This window comes from Equus asinus, chromosome 3 (assembly GCF_041296235.1).
Source record: "Equus asinus isolate D_3611 breed Donkey chromosome 3, EquAss-T2T_v2, whole genome shotgun sequence".
NCBI classification, from domain to species: domain Eukaryota; kingdom Metazoa; phylum Chordata; class Mammalia; order Perissodactyla; family Equidae; genus Equus; species Equus asinus.
The window spans coordinates 104,490,821-104,505,802 of NC_091792.1; the positions used below are offsets into that span (position 1 = coordinate 104,490,821).

The 14,982-nt window shown below is 37.4% G+C and overlaps 1 long non-coding RNA gene across 1 annotated transcript in view; it reads right to left on the minus strand.

The window, feature by feature from the left end:
• Nucleotides 1-12,482, minus strand: part of LOC106835107 (uncharacterized) — a 36,168-nt gene extending 23,686 nt beyond the window's left edge. The window contains exons 1-3 of the long non-coding RNA XR_011502206.1: nucleotides 12,348-12,482; nucleotides 9,404-9,476; nucleotides 7,428-7,589 (exon numbers count right to left, since the gene is read on the minus strand). This is a non-coding gene — a long non-coding RNA (uncharacterized lncRNA). The remainder of the gene's footprint in view (nucleotides 1-7,427; nucleotides 7,590-9,403; nucleotides 9,477-12,347) is intronic.
• Between the last annotated feature and the right edge of the window lie 2,500 nt (nucleotides 12,483-14,982).

Sequence of the window (14,982 nt, forward strand, 5' to 3'; positions counted from 1 at the left end):
CACAACTCATGACCCCTGATTTGCCTTCTGGCTTTTGGCCCAACATTCATTCCTTGCATCTGATAACAGATTCAGTTTCATCGACTTGCTTTCCAGCTTTTCTCCTTGGGAAATGCTTTGTACTTATCTTTTGCCTCCTTTTGCTTCTAGCTACTCCAGATAATTAACAAACCTACCTGATATTGCCTCTGGGGTCCCTTCTTTAGCGTAAAATTGAGTGGCTGATGTCTCTACCCAATTTGTCTTAGTCCTTCTCACTCTCAGAGTAGCAAGGGCAGGACTTACAGAATATACAACTTCACATGCATTTAGTCATTATCTTTTTTTTTTTTTTTGGTTCCATTTTTTTTTTTTTTTTGAGGAAGATTAGCCCTGAGCTAACTACTGCCAATCTTCCTCTTTTTGCTGAGGAAGACTGGCCCTGAGCTAACATCCATGCCCATCTTCCTCTGCTTTATACGTGGGACGCCTACCACAGCATGGCTTTTGCCAACCAGTGCCTGGGATCCAAATCAATGAACCCTGGACCACCGAGAAGCAGAACGTGCACACTTAACCGCTGCGCCACTGGGCTGGCCCCATCATTATCTTGTAAATAACTGGCAATTCCTTGTTGTTTCCTACATGAAGGCTTTATCTCTCTAAACAAATCTTAATTTTCTTGAGGAACGGAATTGATTTTGTATGACCTCTCTGGTGCTTATAATACTGAGTACCTAGTCAATACATAGAGTTTGCAAATAATAACAAATTGTAGGTGAGGTGCAGTGTGTATGGCAATGTTTAATCCCATTCAAAGAAGCCTTCCTGAGAAGTTGAATGCTACCAGATCCCATTTAACACTTCTACAATTAAATTTAGCAAAATACTATAGTCTTAGTAAGTAAGATAGTTTTCAAAATGATGCATTCATTTGTTTTTAAAGAATGTGCAGTATATCAAATCATAGAAATTTATAATTGAAAGACCCTCAGAAATTATTTCACATAACACCCTGATGTATTACAGAGTATCTCCTTAATCTCGATGTTGATCTCTAAGCCTATGGGGACAATCATAAAAACATAACTTATTGAGGGAGGCTAAGGACAGTTTCCTCGAAAAAATGACAGTCAAGGCAAATTCTGAAGTATAGGTTTGAGTTACTGGGTGAAAAGTGGGTATACAACGTATGGTGTAGAGGCTAGGGGAGGACAGGCAGAAGTGTCTGTTGAGTTTGAGCAAGTGAAAGAAGGCTTGTGTGGCTAAAACAGAAAGGGTAAGGGGAGAGTGGCATAAGATTAGCAATAAGCAGCCAGATTTTGGAGACCTTGCTAAAGGCTATGGACCTTATCCTAAGAACAATGAGAAGCCATTGACAGGTTTTATGAGGAGCATAATATGAAAAGATTTGTGCTCTTTTTAAAAATCACTCTGGACTTTTGCTTCTGCTGAAGATGAGTAATTGGGATTAGATTTACCCTTCTTTCTGAAATAACTATAAAAAGGGATAAAATTTATAAAATAATGGCTTTCAAGACATTGGATATCAGGCAATGAAGGACATTTGTTCCCTGTCATATGGGAATAAATGAGGTAAGCTATACCATAACTCCAGCTTACTGCCTGGAGAACATTTCCAGTCTGCAATGCAGGGATGAATAACCTTGAGTTGAGGAGAAGGAGCTGGGAAGTCAAAGAGGCTGGAGTTGGAAGAGAATAGTACTAGAGAGGAGAGAACTGCACAGAGAAAGTACTCCAGAGATCTTCAGAGAGTGTCTCTTGAATATTTGGTTGAGAACTGATCAGTACATGCATGTGAGGAAACTACCCAACGCTGGGGGAAGAACCACCCAAAAGCACTGGAGGAAAGAGTATTCACAGCTCACACACAGAGTAGGACAGTACCTGTCCCCAACAGCCAGAGTGGAAAACCTCATGTTTTAGAAACATCAGACAGGATATAAGAAGGGTATTGCCTTAGTGGTGAGTAAGATTTAATCCTAGACTAAATGTTGTTCTGGTCTTGCCTAACACAGCTTAATAGCAAAATTTCTTAGAACCAGTAATAATTAATAAATCTTAAAAGCAGCCAGAGGAAAAAGATACGTGATATAAATGTGACCAAAGATAAAGATGAGAATAAATTTTTTATCAGAAGCAACTCAAGCTAGAATATAGTGAAGCAACACCCTAAAAGTACTAAAAAGAAAAAAATCAACATAGAATTCTTTACCCTTTGTAAATATCCTTCAGAAACAAAGATGAAATAAGGACTTTTTCAGACATAAAAGAAAGCTGAAAGAATTAATCACCAACACCGCATTATAAGAAATGGTAAAGGAAGTCCTTCAAGCAAAAGGAAAATAATACCAAATGAAAACCTAAATCTACATAAAGGAATGAAAAGCACCAGAAATGGTAACTACATGAGTAAATATAAAGACTTTTTCTTAGAGAGTGATGTTAGCAAGATGGTGGCATAGGAGATACCAGCCTTCACCCCTCCACATAAAATAACAATTAGATAGCTTTCCAGGAGCAAAAATAGCCCACACAGCTCAGAGTCAAATTAAAAACCTGCAGCAAAATAGTGGAGCAAGAAATGAAGACTAACTGCACAGAAAGGATTGCTGGGGAGACTGGCATAACTGAGACATCAGGAGACAGCTAGGAATGAAGAAGAAGGGTGGAGGTTATCAGTATCAACCTCGCAGCAGGTGCCACTGTGGTCCTTAGTGGCCAGCTTTGTGGAGGACCCTGGGAGCTTTTATAACTGCTAACCTCAACAGCTCCCACAATAGCTGTGGACTCAGCAGCTTTCAAAGCAAAAGACAATTTAGCATTCATCCACACAGACCCCAGGAGACTAGTCCACATGGGACATCCAGATTTTTTCCACTGAGGTAACCAACTGCCACAGCAACCAGGGACTCCCAGAGAGGGAAATGCTGCTACAGCACTCACCCCAAAGGAACCACTGTTGTACTGCCCCAGAACCAGGGCTGCCATCCTCCCCCCAACCCCACACATGTCCTGCACCCAACATTGGAGCACCTAAATATATAAAGCAAATATTAACAGATATGAAGGGAGAGATAGACAGCAATACAAAATAATAGTGGACTTTAACCTCCCACTTTCAACAGTGGATCACTCTGACAGAAAATTAATAAAGAAACATTAGACTTGACCAACACTTTAGAACAAATAGATCTAACAAATATATATAGAACATTCCATCCAACAGCAGCAGAATATACATTCTTATCAAGCACACATGCAGCATTCTCCAGGATAGATCACATGTTAGGACACAAAACAAGTCTTAACAAATTTAAGAAGACCAAAATCATATCAAGCATCTTTTCTAACCACAATGTTATGAAACAAAATCAATAACAGGAGGAAAATTGGAAAATTCACAAATGTGGAAATTAACACACTCCTGAACAACTAATGGATCAAAACAGAAATGAAAAGAGGAATCAAAAAATATTTTAAAACAAATAAAAACAGAAACACAATATACCAAAACTTATGGGATACAGCCAAAGCAGTTCTAAGAGGGAAGTTTATAATGATAAATGTCTATATTAAGGAAAAAAAGAAACTTCACAAATAACCTAACATAACTCAAGGAACTAGAAAAATAAGAACTAAGCCAACGTTAGCAGAAGAAAGAACATAACAAAGATCAGAGGAGAAATAAAGGAAATAGAAACCAAAAAACAGTTTAAAAAAGACCAACAAAACTAAGAACAATTTTTGAAAAGATAGGGGCCAACCCGGTGGTGTAGTGGTTAAGTTCATGCACTCTGCTCTGGTGGCCCAGGGTTTGTGCGTTCAGATCCTGGACACAGACCTACATATTACTCTTCAAGCCATGCTGTGGTGGCGTCCTACATACAAAATATAGGAAGACTGGCACAGATGTTAGCTCAGCAAAAATCTCTGAGTGAGACTGTAATGCTATGATAATCTTCTTCTGGCAGGAGCCAGTTCATTTTCCAGAAGCATCTGCAAACCAGGTTGAATTTTTTTCTTCCTAAATCAACTGATCATAGAGAATTCCCACTGTTGTCACAAGTGTGACTTGATAGAATGGCGGCAATATAGAAAGAGTAAGCAGCTGGTAATGTGAGTTACCTCCTTGGTTACATCATTTACTAGTGGCTTTAGGGCAAACTTTACTCCAATCTCCTATGTATCACTTCCAGTTGATGTCAGAGTGATTCTGGGTATATGCAGCTTTATAGCTTGTTAGATTAGATAAAACTAATAATGTTTGTGACATCATCCAAGACTTCAAGTCCTTAAATTCTCACGGTAAGGTGTTCAATTTCTACCAGGGCTCACAAGTCAAACCAGGAACAGTTTCTCAAAAGGAGAATAGTTAGTTATATACCATTGATCCAAAGCCTTAAGGGCCTACATTGTGATTCTCTTACTGGGGCTTGCCACAAGCTCCAAACAGCATCTTGATCTGTCATAGACTCTTTTTTTTTTAAATTGATGTACAATATCCTATTAGTTTCAGGTGTATATCATAGTGATTTGATATTTACACACATTATGAAATGATCACCACAATAAGTCTGGTTACCATTTGTCATCATACAAAGTTATTACAATCATATTGACTATATTCCCTATCCTTACATTACATTACATCCCCATGACTTATTTTATAACTGGAAGTTTGTACCTTTTAATCCCCTTCACCTATTTTACCCACACCCCCAACCCTTCCCCACTCTGGTAACCACCAGTTTGTTTCCTGAATCTATGAGCCTGAAATCATACAGTATTTGTCTTTCTTGATCTGATTTATTTTATTCAGCATAATATCCTCTAGGTCCATCCATGTTGAGTTCATTCTTTCTATGGCCGAGTAATAGTCCATTGTGTATATATATGTGTGTGTGTGTGTGTGTGTGTGTGTATACATATGTATACACCATATCTTCTTTATCTATTCATCTATCAATGGACACTTAGCTTGCTTCCATATCTTGGATATTGTAAATAATGGTGCAATGAACATAGTGGTTCATATATCTCTTTGAATTAGTGTTTTCATTTTCTTTGAATAAATACCCAGAAATACAATTGCTGGATTGTATGATAGTTCTATTTTTAATTTTGGGGGGAACCTCCATAAAGTTTTCCATAGTGGCTACACTAATTTACATTCCTACCAACAGTGTACAAGGGTTCGCTTTTCTCCACATCCTTGCCAACACTTATTTCTTGTCTTTTTTATATTACCCATTCTGACTGGTGTGAGGTAATATCTCATTGTGGTTTTGATTGGTATTTCTCTGATGATTAAAGATATTGATCATCTTTTTGTGTGCCTGTTGGCGATCTATATATCTTCTTTGGAAAGATGTTGATTCAAGTCCTCTGCCCATTTTTCAATCAAGTTGTTTGGGTTTTTTTTTTTTTGATATTAAGTTGTGTAAGTTCTTTATATAGTTTGGATATTAACCCTTTATCAGATGTATCATTTGCAAATACCTTCTGTCATTCAATAGGTTGCCTTTTTGTTTTGTTGATGGTTTCCTTCACTGTGCAAAAGGTTTCATTTTGATGCAATCCCATTTGCTTATTTTTGCTTTCGTTGCCCTTGACTGAGGAGACTGATCCAAAAAAGTATTGCTAAGACTGATATCAAAGAGCTAACTGCCTATGTTTTATTCTAGGAGTTTTATGGCTTCAGGTCTTATATTCAAGTCTTTAATCCATTTCAAATTTATTTTTGTACATAGTGTAAGATAGGGGTCCACTTTCATTATTTTGCATGTAATTGTCCAGTTTTCACAACATCATTTATTGAAGAGACTGTCTTTTTCCTATTGTATATTCTTGCCACTTTTATCATAGATTAATTGCCCACATATGCATAGGTTTATTTCTGGGCTATCTATCCTATTCCATTGATCTGTGTCTGTTTTTGTGCCAGTACCATACTGTTTGATTATGATAGCTTTGTAGTATAGTTTGAAATCAGAAAATGCAATACCTCCAGCTTTCTTGTTGTTTCTCAAGGTTGCTTTGGCTATTCAGGGTCTTTGTGGTTCCACACAAACCTCAGAATTCTTTGTTCTAGTTCTATGAAGAATGCCATTGGTATTTTGATGGAGATTGCATTGAATGTGTAGATTCTTTGGGTAGTATGGGCATTTTACCAATATTAATTATTCCAGTCTATGAGCATAGTATATCTTTCCATTTAGTTGTGTCATCTTCAGTTTCTTTCATCACTGTCTTACAGTTTTCAGAGTGTAGGTCTTCCACCTCCTTTGTTAAGTTTATTCCTAGGTATTTTATTTTTTTGATGCCAGTGTAAATAGGATTATTTTCTTAATTTCTCTTTCTGATAGCTCATTATTAGTCTATAGAAGAAATGCAACCAATTTCTGTAAATTAATTTTGTATCCTGCAACTTTTACTGAATTCATTTATTAGTTCTAAGATTTTTTTTTGGCAGAATCTTTAGGGTTTTCTATACATAGTATCATGACATCTGCAAATAGTGGCAGTTCTACTTTTTCCTTTCTTATTTTGGATGGCTTTTTGATTCAAGGCAACTGCAATAAAGCTAATATTGCAATAAAATGAGTCACACAAATATTGCAACATCTGCTAAGTGCAATAAAGCAAAGTACAATAAAATGAGGTATGCCCATATCTCTTTTTCTTTTTCTTGCCTAATTGCTTATGATACTATGTTGAATAAAAGTGGTGAGAGTGGGCATGCCTGTCTTGTTCCTGGTCCTAAAGGAAAAGCTTTCAGTTTTTCACCAGTGAGTGTGATGTTAGCTGCACATTTATCACATATTGCCTTTATTATGTTGAGGTATGTTCCTTTTACATCCATTTCATTGAGTTTTTATCATAAATGGATGCTGAATTTTGTCAAATGCTTTTTCTGTATATATTGAGATAATATGATTTTTATCCTTTGTTTTGTTAATATGGTGTATAACATTGATTGATTTGTGGTGTTGAACCATCCTTGCATCCCTGCAATAAATCTCATTTGATCATGGTGTAAGACTCTTTTAATGTATTGTTGAATTTCGTTTGCTGTTATTTTGTTGGGGACTTTTGCATCTATGTTCATCAGGGATTGCCATAGACTCTTAATCACTTGTCATGCAGCTAAACGACAATCACTCATGCTACAGCCTAGACCAGCTAGAAAGTTCTCTTGCTTTGAGGACCTTTCGAACTTGCTAATTTTCATTAAATAGACTGGAGCAGCACATCCAAATGTAGTATATGCTACTTATAAAATCCAAAGAAGCTCATCAAGTGCTTTATCTCTTTTTTAGTGATACGGGAAAAAGGTACAGCACTTTTCCTATTGCATTGGAGGGAATATCATGAGATGCTTGAGACCACCTGATCCCCAGAAATTTCAGTAAGGTCACAGTTACCTGGATTTTCATTGGAGTTTATTATCCAGTCTCTGAAATCTATTCACCCAGTTCTATGAGAATATCATCAAAGTAGTTGGCCAGTCTGATGTTATACAGCATTATGAGATGGTGAGATGGTAATGGTCTCTGCAGACTAGATTGTAACCCAGAGCTGGAGAGCTGAAAAAGATCAATGAAAATATATTTGTGTTCCTACAAGGTAAAAGCAAACACCTTCTGGAGTTCTCACTGAGATGGAGAGAAAAAGCAATTGTCAGATTAATAGCCATATTCTAACTGCTAGAGGCTGTGTTGATTTCCCTTATTAAAGAGACCATATCTGGAGTAGCAGCTGTAACTAGAGTCAGTACCTGATTACATTTACTGTAATCTACTGTTATCTCCAAGACTCATCTGTTTCTACCTAGGCAAGAGAGGATAGACAAATGTGAATAGACAGGAATCACTGCTACTGCGTCTTTCAAGTCTTTTATGGTAGCACTAATTCTGCAAATTCCCAAGGAATGCAGCTTTACTAATTTTGTAGGGAACTAGTTTCAGAAGCTTTCATCTGGCCCTTCCTGCCACAAATGCCCTCATTTCAAAGTTAGGAAGGTAACGTAGGTATTCCTACAATGTCATATATGTCCATAAAAGCACTGGACAAATAACAAGACAAGGGGTTTATGAACCATCATGAGGCAGTCCCAGGCCGAGACTCCATTTAGCACCTGACTTCCATAAGCAGCCATACTAATTGGTGGATCATAGTGGCATTCCAAGTCCTGGAGATTCAAGTATGCTAAGAGTCAGTGTCCAGTAATTTCTGGGTATTTCCCTTTTCCCAATGCACAGGTATCATACTGATCACAACAAATTACCCCCAAATTCAGTGGTTTACACAATTATTTATTCTTGCTCACATCTGTGGGTCAGTTGCTGTAGTCTAGAATAAATAGATTGGAGCAGCATACACAAATGCCATATATTATCTTCAAAAATCTAAGGAGGTCCACTGGGTGTTGCCCTTCTTTTTTAATGGTAGGGGGTGAAAGACCGTGCTTGGGTGGCTCTGCTGATCTCAGCTGGCCTTATTCATTTATCTGCAGTGTAGCTGAGGGTACCTCTGCTCCATGCTGCAAGTTTGCTGGTGTGGGCCTGCTCCACTCTTTTTTTCCTTGGATCAGTGAAATAGCTGGGATGTGTTCTCAAGACAGTGACAGAGAAGCAAGAAGTCAGGCATACATGTGCAAATACTTGCCTAGGCTCAGAACTGGCACAATGTTACTTTCATTACATGAAAATGGCCAAAGCAAGTCATACCACTGAGCCCAAAGTGAGGGGGCAGGAACTATACTCTGGTTATGGTAAGGACATGGCAAGGGTGTGGATGGAGATAGGGTGAAAAAAGTGGGACCAAGCATTAGCAAATGTCCATGAGTTGCTTATGGAAAGGAGAAAGATTCACAACATGTACCTGTGATGCATGTATCTTCCACATGTGACACCTTCTTGGGCTTCTTAAGGACTGTGAAATGACTCAGGACTGGAGACGAGGTAAGAAGCTGCGATTTTCAGTATGTTTTAAGTTATATCAAGGCCACCATTTTGCACAATTCAAGGGTGCACCATTCTCATCACAGTGAGTCTTGTGCTCCAGAAGACACTGTCTACATAGACTATAACGTAAATGTTGCTAAGGGCTATGTACAGTGTGGCAACCCCGATTATTCCTGTGAGCTGCCTATCTATTTAAGTCCTATGGAACTTCACGGTCAATTTGCTATTACAAAAGATCCTTTCACTTTGAATACCATTGTAGTCTTACAGTTATGGCAATCACAGCTACCTTGCCTCTGTTGCTTATATGCTATAACTTGGTCTGTGCTACTGTGGGATAAAATCATTTCTATTAAAATCAGAGAACCTCTTTCAATAGCATTTTTTCCCCATTTTATTACTAGTCTTTAGATGATGGAAACTAGAGCGCTGACCTTTTTAAGACTGCTGATACTTCTGTCACTATTTTCTCAATATCTTGGTGGAGGGAGTATCCTCCGGGGCCTTCTGAGAGACAATGGAGAGTAGGAGAAAAAGTGAACATTATAAATCCACTGAAGTTTTCCTTTCTCCTTAAATATTTCTCTTCCTTCTTCTGCATTTTGCTAAGGAACTTCCGACGTCTCAAATCCACTGAACATTGTCCACCATTGAAAATATATTTCAGTCACTCAAGCAAACAAATGATTATAACCACTCCAAAATAATTTTAAACACATTGAATTGAGAATCCTATGTCAACAAATTTGACTCTATCAAAAATCGTGTTCTTTGCTTCTCCATCTTTATACATAGTCCCAGTTTTCTGGAGGTGAAAATTAGCAAAATCTTGTCCCTGTCATGTGACAGAGCTTCTCTTAATGGAGCATGACTCTAGTTATAGATCTGGACTGGATATAAGAAGTGGCAGAGGTGAGGCATGAGGTAGCTTCCTCAAGTGAGGTTGCTCCAGGGATTTCAGGCAGGGAAAGGACAGCCTCAACATAAAGGGAAGAGGGGCTGCTGGCAAGGGGGATTCAGTGAGTCTTAACGTTTTGTGGATCCCAGTTATCTGAATTAATCCAAATGCTCTTTGGGTCTCACTATATCCCCAGTAGTCCCTGATTTTTACATATAAGCTCCAGAAATCCTATAAAATCAGGTTCCATTGTAACTCTGCAACTTGGAAGATCAGACTCTATATCTTATTTTCAGATATGGTTGCTCTGGACCTACAGATGCAAGAGTTTATTTTAGGGCAATTACAGAAGCTCCCTGAATCTCTAATCATGCCTGGAGCCTGGAATTTTAAATCCTGGTTTGTCATTGTCTTTATTTAAGGTTTTTTGGTACAGTTAAAAGCAGATGGCCCACCCCACAAACCTTGTATTACTCATTCTCCCTTTTATAGTAATATAGTTTGCAAGTCTTGCCTTCAGTAGGCACTTCATTCCAGGCAATCACAGGTGATCACTTAAGTAACAGATTTTCTGGGTCCCATCAACTGATGCTAGTATTCTTGCTTCCTTAAAAACCCACCTAGGTCAGAAAATCCATCACAGGTTCCCATTTTCTTGAGAGGATGTCGTCTATAGCCGTTGATGGTACTACTCTATTGGTCAGAATTAAGTTGAAGAGAGTAGAATATACTGTAGTTTCAGCAGAAAGGAGTATATTAGTGGACATTAAATGGCTTACAGAATTATTTTGGTGGACAGATGAAGTGAATTTTAAGTGAACTTCCAGAATTAATACCTAAAGCATCACATCACATTAGGGCTACCAGGGGAGCTACTGCTCCTGCCAAGATCAGGAAGGTGCCTGCCAAGTTTAAATCATAACTAAAGCATCTGGCTCCAAAACCATTCTACCTCTGTTGCTAAAGCTTTTGGGTGAAAAATCACACCATCTTGGTTATGATCAGATAACTTCCTGCCAAATCTTCGAGTTTCAGAAGCGTCTGCCAAAATTTGTACCGGCAAAATGCATGTCCACATTCCATCTTTCTCTCTACTCAGTTCTGATGTCAAGTCTTTTGTGATTTGTACATATCTGATTGGAGGAACCTCCATCAGATCTGAACCCCTATTTGCAAGGCAGGCTGGGTAAAGTAGTTTTCAGTTATTCAATATCTTCTGTACAGAAAGACATACTAGAAGGAAGTTAGGCATTTCTATTCCTCTGCTTGGAATGCTTGTCCCCCCAAGTACTTGCACGCTTCTCTCTTGTCCCTCCATTGGTTCTTTGTTCAGCTGTCACTTTTAGAGTACAGCTTCTCCTAACTTTATCTTGTGGTAGATTACAAGTCTTTTCCTCATTTAGCCCTATCTTCCTTTTCTTTTTTATTTTTCTTCATGTTTTACTCTCCGACTGGAATAGCTAAATGTGGGCAGGAATTTGGTTTATTTTGTCAACAGCTGGGACCCCACCAACTAAGCAAATAAATATTCATTAAATGAATAAATGAACGGTGAGCCAGCAAATTCACTAGATCCATTGCGGGTATCTTTGGTCATGTGGAATGTTTCTGTTTGGTGTAGTGAAATTTATCATATTTTTCCTTTATGGATTATGCTTTTGGTATCTTGCTTAAGAAGTCCTATCCTCCTCCGTGATTTTATTCTAAGAGTTTTAAACTCCTGCTTTTTAGGGTTAGGTTTTATGTATGGTATTAAGTGGGGCTCTAATTTTATTATTTTCCCAGTTGTCATATAATTTATTAAATAGTCCATTTCCCCCTATGAATTATAATCTCCTCTCTGTACCAAGTTGCCATATACGTATGTTTCTGATTCTGGGCTTGCTTTGCATGGGGTCTATTTCTGTATTCTTATTCTATTATTTCACCACCTGCTTTCTTTGCTCCACTCTGACAATCTCTGTGTTTTAATTAGTTATTATTAACATTTAAAGTTATTATTAATACAATTGGATTAATATCTATCATATTTGTTACTGTTTTCTATTTGCTGCCCTTGTTCTTTGTTCCTATTTTTGTCTTCCACACTTTTTCTGTCTTTGGTGGTATTGAGCATTTCCTTTGATTCCATTTTGTCTCCTGTCTTAGCATATCAATAATGCTTTTTTTCTTTACTTTTTTTGGTGGTTTTCCTAAAGTTTGCAATATACAACTAATCTAAACCCACTTTCAATTAACACTACACTGCTTCATGGGTAATGTGAGTACCTTATAACGAAATATTCCTAACTCTTTCCTCCCATCCCTTGTATCATTGCTGTCTTTTATTTCACTTATACATATGCTTATATATATGTATACAGACACACATACACACATAAGTATACATAATCAAATACACTGTTGGTATTATTATTTTGAACAAATTGTTATCTGTTAGATCAATTAAGAATAAGAAAAGATAAAAGTTTTTATTTTACCTTCACTTATTCATTCTCCAATGAACTGCTTTATGTAGATCCAAGTTTCTGACCTATACTATTTTCCTTCTCTCTGAAGAACTTCTCTTAACAATTCTTACAAGGCAGGTCTACTGGCAACGAATTCCCTTAATTATTACTTATCTAAGGAAGTCTTTATTTCTCCTTCACTTTTGAAGAATAATTTTGCAGTACACAGAATTCTAGGTTGGTGTTTTTTTCTCGCAATGCTTTAAATACTTCGCTTTACTCTTGTTCTGCTTGCATGGTTTCTGAGGAGAAATGTATGTAATCGAATGTATGCACAAACAATGTAATTCTTATCTTTATTCCTCTATAGATAAGGTTTTTTTCCTCTTTCTTCTTTCAAGATTTTTGCTTTATCTTTGATTTTCTCAAGTTTGAATACGATATGCCTAGGTGTAGTTTTTAAAAATTTATCTTGCTTAGTGTTCTCTGAGCTTCCTGGGATCTGTAGTTTGGTGTCAGAGGTTAATTTGGGGGAAGTTCTCAGTCATTATTGCTTCAAATATTGCTTCTGGTGCTTTCACTCTTCTCCATCTGGTATTCCCATTACATGCATGTTACACCTTTTGTAGTTGTCCCACAGTTCTTGAATATTCTGTTCTGTTTTTTTCAGTGATTTTTCTCTGAAGTTTGGGAAGTTTCTATTGTTATATCCTCAGGCTCAGAGATTCTTTCCTTAGCTGTGTCTAGTCTACAGATGAGTCCAACAAAGGGATTCTTCATTTCTGTTAGAGTTTCTGATCTCTAGCATTTCTTTTTGATTCTTTCTTAGAATTTTCATCTCTCTGCTTACATTCTCCATCTGTTCTTGCATGTTGTCTACTTTTTCCATTAAAGCCTTACCATATTAATCACAGAATTTTTAAGTTCCTGGTCTGATAATTCCAACATTCCTGCCATATCTGACTCTGGTTCTGATGACTGTTCAGTTTCTCCAAAGTATGATTTTTGCCTTTTAGGATGCCTTGCAATTTTTCATTGAAAGCTAGACATGATATACTAGGTAAAAGGAACTGTAGTAATTAGGCCTTTGGAAATGCAGTGGTAAGATATGGAGGGAAGTGAAGTGTTCTATAGTCCTATGATTAGGTCTCAGTCTTTGGTGAGCCTGTGTCCCTCAATAGTGAATAGTGCTGCTCAGTCTCTCCCCTTCGCACTCCCCCTAAGGTGGGACAGGATAGCTAGAGGGAGCTAGAGCTGGGTATTTCCCTTCCCCTAATTAGGTTAGGATCTGATAAAACCTCAGCAGGTTAGGCTTTGGTAAAATAGTTTCTTCTGAGGGCAGGCTTTATTAAGACCATAATGCTCTGGTATACTTCAAAATCATTACTTTTCTCCTCCCCCTGCCAGAAACATGAACAGTATTATTCACTGTGAGGACCTGGTAGGGGTCCTGGAAGTAAAACTCACCAAGGCATGGGGATCCCTTATGATTTTATCCTCCTGGATTTCTAACTCTCAAGTCTTAGCCACACTAAGCCTCTAGCAATTTGTCAATTACAGTTCAGGTTTCCCTACCCCAGCACTGGTTCTTGTGGAGATTTCTGCTCCAGTAAGCTGTGATTCTCTATGTCCATCTGTCTGTCTCTCCAATTTTGGGGGAAGTGGTTTGCCCTGTGACCTCACTGCTCTGATGGATCTAAGAGTTGTTGATTTTTCAGTTTGTTCAGCTTTTTACTTGTTACCAGGACAGAGTGCCAACTTCTAAGCTCCTCATAAGCTAGACCAGAAACTTTCCTGTTTTTTAAACTTATTGTTATTTGTGAAAATATTAAAGATTAGTTATACTTTACTCTATTTCCTGGGTTAAGTTACATGATATAAAATATTTGCTTATTTGAGGATTTAAGAAGGTGACTGGGAGAATCTTTTATGTGTACATCAAGGGTCTATTGTACGATTTCCTGCACAAAAATGCATTCATAAATAATGCACTTTTGTAGGAGCTATACCCAGTGCCCAAAATAGTGTATATCACACAGTAGGTATTTAATAAATATTTGTGGCATAATCAATGAATGAATCAAAGATTTCCTTAGGAATCCCTAAATTCTTTCTGGTATTACCAGACCACTCCCCAACTTTCTAATGGACTCAGTTTTTCCTGAGAAAGATACAAGCCAGGAAGTGTTTTAACTTTTCATATTCTTGCTAGTTGTTAATATACTTGCTTTCTCTGAATCTGAACTCTGAAAATGTTTCTCTTGACATTCAGTTTGAAAGTAAAAAATTCAGGAACTCACAAATCTTTATACAGGAGTTGCTCTATGCAGTAACTACTTTAAATCTTTGAAACAAACAGGAACAAAAATTGTCAAACAAACAAACATAAAATGGAGCACAAAACTTAAATGTGGGTAGCTTTTTTGCTTCATAACCAAGAGTTAATGTACATTCTTTAGTTGTAGATTATCCTTGGCATATATTTAATCACAGGCTGGCTTTCTCTTTCTATCCAGGAATCTCTAAGCTTTTCCATTGCTTTTTTCCCTTCTTTACCCAACCTAGGAGTACAAACAGAAAAGCAATACTTATTTTAATTTTAACCTAAACTTTAAGAGATAATACATTTTTGAACAAAAGAAAATTTAACATAAAATATATATTC